Source organism: Primulina tabacum, chromosome 12 (genome assembly GCF_025594145.1).
Source record: "Primulina tabacum isolate GXHZ01 chromosome 12, ASM2559414v2, whole genome shotgun sequence".
Lineage (NCBI taxonomy): Eukaryota > Viridiplantae > Streptophyta > Magnoliopsida > Lamiales > Gesneriaceae > Primulina > Primulina tabacum.
In genome coordinates this window covers 9,065,674-9,077,775 of record NC_134561.1, presented here as the reverse complement: position 1 = coordinate 9,077,775, position 12,102 = coordinate 9,065,674, and the positions used below count along the sequence as shown (strand labels likewise).

Genomic DNA, 12,102 nt, shown 5'->3' with positions numbered 1-12,102 from the left:
TAATAATAATAATAATAATCAAGAACATGATCAATTAAGAACACTTAGGCACCATATGAACCCTATTAGAACTAGTGCCCCATCTTGTTTAGTTTTTCCTCCTGATGCATCTAATTTCAACTTCAAACCTCAAATTATTCAACTTTTACCAAATTTTCATGGCTTAGATTCTGAAAATCCATATTTGCATCTAAGAGAATTTGAGGAAGTTTGTAACACTTATAATGATCAAAATTGTAGCATGGATATAGTTCGATTAAAGCTTTTCTCTTTTTCTTTAAAAGATAAATCTAAAACATGACTACAAAATTTAAGATCAAGTTCAATAAGATCTTGGGAAGAAATGCAACAACAATTTCTCAAAAAGTTTTCCCCTTCCCATAGAACAAACTCTTTTAAAAGACAAATTACAACTTTTTCTCAAAAACAAGGAGAAACGTTTTATCAATGTTGGGATAGATATAAAGAATTACTTAATACATGCCCACATCATGGTTTTGAAACATGGAGAATTGTTTCTCACTTTTATGAAGGTCTAATACCTAAAGATAGGCAAATGATAGAATTCATGTGTAATGGAACTTTTGAAGATAAAAACCCAAATGAAGCTATGGAATATTTGGATTCATTAGCAGAAAATGCTCAAAATTGGGATAATATTTAAAGAATGTCTCGATGAACAAGAAAATTATGTTAACAATTATAAAAAACCAATACTAGATCCTTTCACCATCATATAATCCTGGATGGAAAAATCATCCTAATTTTAGTTGGAGGAATGATAATAATGCACAACCGTCACAACAATATTTTCAAAATAACCAAAATCATCAAGGTTATATTCCTTATGTTACACCTCCAAGAAAAAACTTTGAAGATGTAATTCATGCATTTATCCAAAAGCAAGAGTCTATCAATATTCAAAACAGTCAATCTATGAGTGATTTGAAAGAAAATCTTGCAAAATTTGCATCTGCACTTAATATTCATGAAAAAGGAAAATTTCCATCTCAACCTCAACCTAATCCTAAAAATCAAAATCAAGAATTAAAAAATAAAAAAATTGATCAAATAAAATCTGTTATTACCCTTAGAAGTGGTAAAATATTTAATGATCCATATAGTAATGAAAATAAGGATCATTTAAAATCAAAGAGTAAGGATGATAATCCCGATACTTTTGAGAATGATGATACCTTAAATTTTAAGAATAATATGGTGAATGATAAATCATCTGAAATAGTAAATAAGTCAAATAAACCTCCACCATTTCCTCATGCATTAACAAATCATAAAAAACAAAAAAAGTGATTCTGCTATCTATGAAGTTTTTAAACAAGTGAAGATAAATATTCCATTATTAGATGCTATTAAACAAGTACATTCTTATGCAAAATTTTTAAAAGACTTATGTACTGTAAAAAAATTGCATGTGAAGAAAAAAGCATTCTTGGCTGAACAAGTAAGTTCTATTCTTCAAAATAATTCTAGTTTAAAATATAAAGATCTTGGTTGTCCAACAATTTCATGTATTATTGGAGAAAATAAAATTAAAAAAACTTTGTTGGATTTGGGAGCAAGTGTGAATTTACTTCCTTATTCAGTTTATGAAAAACTTAATTTAGGAGAATTAAAACCCACTTCTGTAACTCTCTTACTGGCGGATAGGTCAATCAAAATACATAGAGGTATTGTAGAAGATGTGTTGGTTCAAGTTGATAAATTCTTATATCCTGTAGATTTTATTGTTTTGGATACACAACCAATAGAAGTACATAATAAAATTCCAGTAATATTGGGACGACCATTTCTAGCAACTTCAAATGCTTTAATTAATTGTCGAAATGGAATAATGAAATTGTCTTTTGGAAATATGACTCTAGAACTTAATGTGTTCAATTTATGTAAACAACCAAGTATTAATGAAAATGAATATAATAATGAAATTGAAACAATTGTGGAAGAAAATATACAAGAAGAAAACTTAAATCAACAATCTGAAGTTTTTTCAATAGAAAGTTTTGAGTCTAAAAATAATTTTAAAGAAGATGATAATACAAAACTTGAATTAAAAGTTTTACCATTAGAATTGAAATATGTATTTCTTGGTGAAAATAAAACATTTCCTGTTGTAATTTATTCCACTCTTTTGCCAAATCAAGAAATAATAAATGGGTAAGTCCAACACAAGTAGTACCTAAAAAGTCCGGCATCACTGTTATAAAAAATGAAAAGGGAGAGTTATTACAAGCTATGATTCCATCTAGTTGGCGTATGTGTATTGATTATAGAAAATTAAATGATGTAACTAGAAAAGATCATTTCCCACTACCATTTTTAGATCAAATTCTAGAAAAAGTAGCAGGAAATTCTTATTACTGTTTTCTTGATGGGTATTCGGGGTATTATCAAATACCTATATCATTAGAAGATCAAGAAAAAACTACTTTTACTTGTCCTTTCGGAACTTTTGTATTTAAAAGAATGCCATTTGGTTTATGTAATGCTCCGGCTACTTTTCAAAGATGCATGTTAAGTATTTTCAGTGATATGATTGAAGAATATGTAGAAGTTTTTATGGATGATATAACTGTTTTTGGAAACTCATTTGAAAATTGTCTTAAAAATCTAGAAGATGTATTAAAAAGATGTGAAGAAAAAAATCTTGTTTTAAATTGGAAAAAATGTCATTATATGGTTAAATCTGGGATTGTTTTAGGACATGTGATATCTGAAAAAGGAATTGAAGTTGATAAAGCCAAAGTTGATGTTATTGCTAATTTAACATCACCAAAAACGGTCAAAGAAGTTCGATCATTCTTGGGTCATGCAGGATTTTATAGAAGGTTTATAAAAAATTTCAGCATAATATCTAAACCAATTTCAAATCTTTTAACAAAAGATACGCAATTTGAATGGACTCAGAAATGTGAAAATGCTTTTAAAAAAATTATTAATCTTTTAGTTACATCACCTATTTTACAACCTCCGGATTGGTCTTTACCATTTGAATTAATGTGTGATGCAAGTGATTATTTTATAGGAGCTGTGTTAGGACAAAGAAAAGAAGAAAAACCTTATGCAATCTATTATGCTAGTAGAACCTTAAATAATGCCCAAATAAATTATTCAACTACTGAAAAGAATTACTTTCAGTAGTATTTGCATTAGATAAGTTTCGATCTTTTTTAATTGGTTCTACTACTATTGTTTACACCGATCATTCTGCCATAAAATATTTATCAAATAAACAAGATGCTAAGCCAAGATTAATACGGTGGATTTTATTGTTACAAGAATTTGATATTATAATTAAAGATAAAAAAAGAAAAGAAAATGTTGTAGCCGATCATTTATCTAGAATAATGACTGAATCATCTCATAATGAAATACCAATAAATGAAAATTTTCCAGATGATCAGTTGTTTTATGCTACTATTATACCCTGGTTTGCTAACATTGTAAATTTTTTTGTGACAAATAAAATGCCTTCTCATTGGAATTCACATGATAAGAATAAATTCTTGATAGAAGTTAAAAAATTTTATTGGGATGATCCTTTTTTATTTAAGTATTGTCCTGACCAAATTTTTAGACGATGCATACCCGACAATGAAATAAGTAATGTTATTAAATTTTGTCATTCTGAAGCATGTGGAGGTCATTTTTCATCCAATAAAACAGCTACAAAAATCTTACAATGTGGATTTTATTGGCCGTCTTTATTCAAAGATACGCATTTATTTTGCAAATCTTGTGAAAACTGTCAGAAGATGGGATCAATTTCAAAACGAAACATGATGCCTTTAAATCCAATCATAATTATTGAAATATTTGATAGTTGGGGGATAGATTTTATGGGTCCATTTCCATTATCTTTTGGATATACGTACATTTTAGTCGCTGTTGATTATGTTTCAAAATGGATTGAAGCAATTGCATGTAGAACTAATGATCATAAAGTTGTTATAAAATTTTTAAAAGAAAATATTTTTAGCCGATTTGGAATACCTAGAGCAATAATTAGTGATGGCGGAAGTTATTTTATAAATAAATCATTTTCTTCTTTGTTAAGAAAATATGACATTACACATAAAGTTTCTACCCCATATCATCCTCAAAGTAATGGTCAAGTTGAACTTGCAAATAGAGAAATAAAACAAATTTTAGAAAAAACAGTTAATCCAAATCGAAAAGATTGGTCTTTAAGATTAACTAATGCATTATGGGCATATAGAACTGCATTTAAAACATAATTAGGGATGTCACCATATAGGTTAGTTTTTGGTAAGCATTGTCATTTACCGGTTGAACTTGAGCATAAAGCTTATTGGGCAATTAAAGCATTTAATATTAATTTAGATGATGCATCTAAATTAAGAAAATTGCAAATAAATGAACTTGAAGAATTATGAAATGATGCATATGAAAATTCAAAGATTTATAAAAATAAAACTAAAGCCTTTCATGATAAAAATATTATGAGAAAGTCATTTTAAATTGGACAAAAAGTTTTGCTTTATAATTCTCGTTTGCATTTATTTTCAGGTAAACTAAGATCGAGGTGGTCAGGACCATTTATAGTCAAATTTGTTTATCCTCATGGTGCTGTTGATATTGAAAATCCTAAAAATAATGACGTGTTTAAAGTTAATGGGCAAAGACTTAAGCCTTTTATAGAAAATGAAATTCTTAATAATGAGTTTATGCCTTTATATGATCCACAATAGTTGTTTGAGATTTTCATTTTGTTTTGCAGATTCTAGTTCATTTCCCGGTTAAGTGACGGATAACGGTACTCCGTGACTGTTTAAGTCGGTTTCTTCAGTTTTCCCAAAATAATTGAAATATATATAATAATAATAATATGGATGCGTGTATTATGAATCTTCGTAAATATTTTGCTTGTTTACCTGATAATGCGTTGAAAAAAATTTATAAAGCTAGATGTGAGCGGCTAAGGTTGATGATGTCATATGGCATACCGAATGATGTCCATTTGATAATTGAAGCAAAAGTCCGATTGGTTGGGGAAGCAAGTGAATTAATAATAAGACATATGCCAGGATTTGGTAAAAGCACATATGCCAAAAAGCGAAGAGCTAAATGTATAGGTGGATGTCATAAATGTGCAAGATGGACTTGTAAGGGAAAATGCAAAAATGTTGGAATGACATCAATGAATAGAGAAGATAAAGTTTTATTCATTAAGAATGGTCTGAGTAAAGAGCCTTTGGATAATTTTCTAGAGGTTCTTGATACGCATTCTAGTGGGTACGTGCAAAATGAACTTCTTAAACTATTGTGGCAATTTCAACAGGAGGAATATCAATATGGACGGTGGAATCAGCCTTACAAAGATCCTACTGTAGTAACGCATATCTATTTAGATAAGTAAATATATATACACAATTTCGTCTTGGGAATCTGACGTTAAAAGACCATGTTTGCCAATTTATAAGAAAATTGGATGGGAAGCATATCCTCGACTCATAGAAGGCGTTGAAGCCGTTACTGAACGTAAAATCAAAGGAAGATGTGAGCCACAATCACAACTACGCTGTATATATTTGTTTTAATTTTGTCATTTTTATTTTCTTTTAATAATAATAATTTCCTATTCAAATATTGACTTTTGGCATGTTACGCTTATAAATTAATATGCTGTGATCTAACAATTACAAAAAACATATTTCTCAACATGTCAACGTCCACGGTAAGTAAAATAAAAAATATTTGTGTATTTTGTGGATCTAGTGCAGGAAAAGATTCAATTTATGAAGAAGTAGCAGAAAATCTTGGAATAACACTTGCTAAAAAAAAGATTCATTTGGTATATGGTGGTGGTCAAGTTGGCCTCATGGGAAAAGTTGCAAAAGCTGCGCATGCAGGTGGAAGTCAAGTTTTAAGCATTATTCCAATTACCTTAGCCAATCTTACAGGACCAACAATAGGAGAAGAAATGAAAGTGGACAACATGTATGAACGAATTACTCAAATGATTGAACATTCAGATGCTTTCATTGCTTTGCCAGGAGGTTTCGGTACTTTGGAAGAAATATTTCATACTGTTTGTTGGGCACAATTAAATATCCACAATAAGCCAATTGGTTTGTTAAATGTTAACAATTATTATGATAAACTGTTATCTTTTCTTGATGATGTTGTGGAACAGGGGTTTATTTCATTAGCTTCGCGAAGGATGTTAGTTTCTGCTACAAGTGAAGGAGAACTTATTGATTTACTGCTAGGATTTAGTCATGAACCAGATCTATCTTTATCTCAACTTAATTGGCCAACATCCAAAAGTAAGAAAAGAAAATTCATGTGATGCTAAACTTGTGATTCAATGGTATGTTTTAATGTTTTTCTTTAAGGTATGAATAATTTCTTCTTCTTCTCCTCTTAGTTTTTTTATATAAAAAATAAAATATATACTTATATATAGTAATAATAATAATAATTTTTAGTTTAATGTCGAGTAAGGTATCAGTAAAATGCACCTGAGATGCATTAGTTAATAATTATTGGAAAATCACAATACACTAGCTTTTAATATTAATTATATTCAAAATACAAACTAAAAGAAAAATTAGTTTTTCATATGTACCAATTTATATATATATTTTGATCAATTAATATAAAATATATAATAGATGTGTTCATATATATATATAATTTTATGTGTTTTCAAATAAAATAATTTCTAAAATTTTTATGAGAATATAGTAAAAGATATGGTTTGTATGGTTGTTAACATGTATAATTGAAAGAATTCTTTTGTAAAAGTATAATATATACTCACACATCTTTTGTGAGTGAGTGGTGAAAAATGAGAAAACAATTAATAAACTTTTATTGATTATTAAAAAATGGTTAATTACAAGAATATAACTCCCCTAAAAAAAATATTTATTGAAAAAAGAAAAAAAAGTAAATATATAACGGGCTGCAAAATACTTTATTCATTGTAATTTTTTTAGATTTGATTGATGTACTATCAATGTGTTCTAAAAACATCAATATTGTGTTAAAAAAAAAGATTTGTTTGTGCTAGATAAGTTTCAAAGGTAGTCGGATGTATCCGTTATATAAATGTTTATACATATACATATATTTATATATATATATATATTTATGGTAGAATGTTTGGATAAAAAATTTTATGTTATTGTAAAATTTTGCAGTTACGTTATTTAAAAAAAAACAATAAAAAAAAGAAAAAAATGAGGATTTTATTCTTTGTAAATTTTCCTATTTTGTTTTCAATATTAGTTTAATTAATTGTCTGCTTTAATACTTAGCCTTTTTCAATGAGAGTTAATATTCATTCCAACTCCATGAGTGAAAACTAGCTATTCCTTAAACATTTTGACCTGAAAGAATATATGGAGTTAAGGCTTTTACAATAATATTCTTGATATTATACATGTTATGCTGGGTGGTGTGAATTATCTTTTTGACTATATTATTATAAAAAATTTAGAAATTTAAAAATAAAATTTATATATATATTTTGTTACTTTATATATTATGTGAAAATAAGAATAATAATAAAAACACATTTAATTATATATTATTTGTAAAGCCCGAGAATTGGATTATCATAATCAGACTTGTTTTGTTGGTAATTAAGGGGATTGTAGACGCATTGTATCGGACCGGAAGAGACGGAAAAGTAGATGCAATTTTGGGTGTGAGATGAGCTCGGCGCATATGCGCCACCAATCCGGCACATATGCGCGACATTTCCAGAAACATTGGCGCACATGCGCGAGTAGATACGCTCATATGCGCGACACGTCCAGAATCTTTGGCGCATATGCGCGAGATGAAGCGCGCATATGCGCGAGGAGTTAAGATTGACATTGCCGAGACCAGTAGGTCTCGCGCATATGCGCGGGTAATGTCGCGCATATGCGCGAGACGTGTACTCCAAAGAATTAGCCATTTGTCCTAGGCCATGCATATATGTTGAGTTGGCTTCTTCCCTTCCTTGCAGCAGCTGAGAACCGAGAGAGAGCAAAGTCCATAGAAGCTCAAGATTCCTTCATAGCTTAGAAATTGATTTGTGCAAGAATTATTCACCCAAACTTTGATCCAAGTAGAGATTCTTGTTCCTTGCATCAAGGGCTTCAAAAGGGTATATGTTTTATTAAATTCCAGCATGTTTTGATATATATGTATTGGGAGAATAATAAATTGAGCTCCATAATATGTTCTTGAGATTATAAGCAACGTATATTCGCAACCGGATCGAAGAAATGGTACCGTATGCATTTGTTATGAATTTCAGCATATATTGATTGAGAATATGCAGATTTTGAGAGTATGATGTATATATGATGTTGATTATTCATTGTTGAGAGTTGATATGGATTCTTGTTGAGATTTGAATTGACCGGTATCGAGAAATTATGCCGTTATGCCGTCGAAATGTACCGAGATTGAATATTGATCCGTATGTGTATCCTTTTAAGTTAGAAGTGGATATGGTGTATTATATATATGTCATTTCAGATTTGGTTTGACAGATTCGATATCAAGAATACGAGACTTCGACTTCTACGAACGACAAGAAGGTATTGTTTGGGGAAGACACAACACAAATGAGATTCAATTTGAGTTTCCCAACAAAATCACATACTTGCTCTGTTTGTACTTTATATTGATTTATATATATGTACTGAGATAGGAGTGTCATTGGTAGATACGCCAATTTTCTAAACGTTCGGTGATATCGATGCTTCGGATCAGATTCACTCCGATTGTAGATTTCGATACAGACAAGACCGAAGTTTAAGAATAAGATGTAACACCACCACGATTGGGAGAGTAGGTGGGAGACCTGTTACATCTTATTCACACCGGGATCCCTAGACTTAGATACGAGTCGAGTTAAAGAGTAAGAGTCAGATTGTTTTATCTGTAATCACTAATGTGTCATAATTACTGATTATGTGTTATGATTTGTATTAAACTGCATGACATGCATGTATACATGTTTTATACTGGGAATTATTCTCACCGGAGTTTCCGGCTGTTGTTGTGTCTGTATGTGTGCATAACAACAGGTAGGGCAGGATCTGGGTCGCAACAGAGATGAGAGATGGATATAGCGTGGTGATCACGGGCATAGCAGATGTACTAGTAGTTTGTACTTTTGTCATGTGCTGTATTTGAATACTAGTTTGTTGAAAATGTACTTGACAAGACATGTATATTATGTTTGTAAAGATAAAATAAATAAAGACCTTGTGCCTGTTTATATACATTTGAATTAATGTGAAAAGCAAAAATTTGACCCACATTTTCTAGCAAAGATCCAACTAATCCCAAAAAGAATCGAGTTAGAGCCCGGGTCCCCACATTATTATATTAAACGAATATATATATATATATATATATATAAATCGGTATTTGATTTTTTTTTTAATAAATATGTTTGTATTTGAATATATAAAAGGAATAAAGAATATAGGTTGTGATTTTCCGATAAAGTTTATTACTAAGGGACTAGTAATAAGATAGTGTGGGGGTGTGATGAAACTTAAAATTAATAATTTATTATATGTTAAAACCTGTATTTTAAAATTTAAGTTTCATTAAAATTATAAAATTATGTTATTTTAGTATTGTTTGTTTATATTTAATTGTCTTACTAAATATGTTTTATTTTCAGGTTTTCTACGTGTTGGTAAAATAATGATAACTCAAGCTAGAAAATTCAAATGGAGGTGACTCAAACATGTTTGGAATCCTTGAGAAATTATCTACAACTTTGCAGAAGACATGATTGCCTAAAAAGTTCATTAAGATGATCAAATTGTGAAAATATCAAAAGGAGGACAAATTTACTTTTACTATGACCAGCATATAGTAAAAAAATCATAACTATTTCAATATTTAACCAAATGAGGTGAACCAAGTGGCCAAATTCATCTACAGACAATTTCCCACATGTTTACCGTTTTGAGTGGAGTCAAATTCGGTGATTAAAGTTGTGGAACAAAGTATTGAAAGAAGGGACATGGAATTGAACTTAGAGGAGACAAAGAATACTATTGCAACTACATGACATTAATAAAATTTTTGACCCTTTCTCTCTTTTGGCCTATAAATAGAGGCCTTGTGCTAGCTTGAGAATCATTCTATCTCATTGTAAAATATAGTGTGAGTGTGTATCAAAGTTCTAAGTTCCAATATATTTTCTTTCATGTTTTCAACTATGAGTGATATTTTATTGTTGATCAAAAGTAAGCTTTATGGCAAGCTAAATCTATTATGTCAAGGTGAAGAGGATGCATTCTTGGTGAAGTAAGATTGTTTATATTTTGTATATTCTTTCTTTATTTTTTCATTTAGCTAACTTATTTTTATTGTAGGCATAAAAATGAATTATTTGTTGTTATCAATTTACATCAAATGCTTGATACCATTAAAGTGGTTATCTTGATTTGTTGTTTAATTTTAATACAATAAATATTTCATCACTTATTATTATATATATATAGATATATATATATATATATATATATATTTATATAATAATATCATAATATTTCATTTAGACGATAGCGTGGCTCTGCCGGTTGTTCTAAATGAAATATTATGATTTAATACTAACATCTAACAATCTAACATTTACTTTATCGCAACTAACTTTTATTTTTCGCATCTAGCTTTTACTTTCTCGCAACTAACTTTTACTTTTCCGCAACTAACATTTACTTTATCGCAACTAACTTTTACTTTACCGCAACTAACTTATTAAATCAATATATTTCATTTAGGCAATAGCGTGGCTCTGCCGGTTGTTCTAAATGAAATATAATGATTTAATTTAACATTTACTTTATGTAATTATTTATTTATATAGTTATAATTATAATCATAGGTACCATATATAAAATATCGGTTAATTCGGTATTTTTTATAGTGGGAACTATATTATATTATGTGTGTGTTTAATTTTCTTGGAACCATTATTTATGGTGGTTTCTTTTGTTTTACTTTTAGTTAAACAATATTACATAAACGAAGAATAAATCCTCAAGCCTTGACAAAATTTATAATTTGTAAACTTCATTCTTGCATTTGGTAATCTATAAATTAATAAATTTAAACTCAAAATAACCTCTCTGAGGATCGATCTCGTACTTACGAAATATATTACTTGCAGAAAACCTACACTTGGGTGAATTATTATTTAAGTAGTAGCATTGACCAAGTACAGGGCTACAGTCGATTGTTTCCACAAGATTGTAAGATTCAGACCTGAGATGGCTGATGAGTGGAAATTTTACTGTAAGGGTTCTCGAGCCAGAATTTCTTTGATATCCGTATTATCTATGACTCGATTATTGCAGAAAGGAGCGGAAGGATTCCTTGTCTATTCAGTTGATTTACTGAAGTCGAGTCCATCATTGGCGGACTTGCCAGTGGTGTGTGAGTTTGCTGATGTCTTCCCAGACGAGATTCCTGGATTGCCTCCGATTCGATAGATAGACTTCAGCATTGAGTTGATGCCAGGTACAGTTCCGATTTCTAGAGCTCCGTACAGAATGGCACCGATTGAACTGAAAGAGTTGAAGGATCAGTTGGAGGATTTATTGGCCAAGGGATACATCTGACCGAGTGTATCTCCTTGGGGTGCTCCCGTGTTGTTTGTGAAGAAGAAAGATGGTTCAATGAGACTCTGCATTGATTACCGGCAACTGAACAAAGCAACGGTAAAGAATAAATATCCATTGCCCCGTATAGATGATTTGTTTGACAAGTTGCAGGGTTCTTCTATTTATTCCAAGATCGATCTGAGATCTGGATATCATCAGCTGAGAGTCAGGGATTCTGATATCTCAAAGACAACGTTCAAAACCAGGTTTGGACACTATGAGTTTATTGTCATGCCGTTTGGTTTGACCAACGCGCTAGATGTGTTTATGGGTCTGATGAACCGTGTATTTCAGAAATATCTCGATGATTTCGTGATTATTTTTATCGATGATATTTTGATTTATTCGAAGAATATGATTGAGCATGCAGAACATTTGAGAACTGTGTTGAAAATTCTGAGAACTGAGAAATTGTATGCTAAACTGT

At 30.1% G+C, this 12,102-nt stretch overlaps 1 non-coding gene across 1 annotated transcript; it reads right to left on the bottom strand.

Moving 5' to 3' along the window:
• Nucleotides 1-387: 387 nt before the first annotated feature.
• On the bottom strand, nucleotides 388-498 carry LOC142521547 (small nucleolar RNA R71). Its single transcript, XR_012814255.1, has one exon. It is a non-coding gene; the product is annotated as a small nucleolar RNA R71 (small nucleolar RNA).
• Nucleotides 499-12,102: the final 11,604 nt, after the last annotated feature.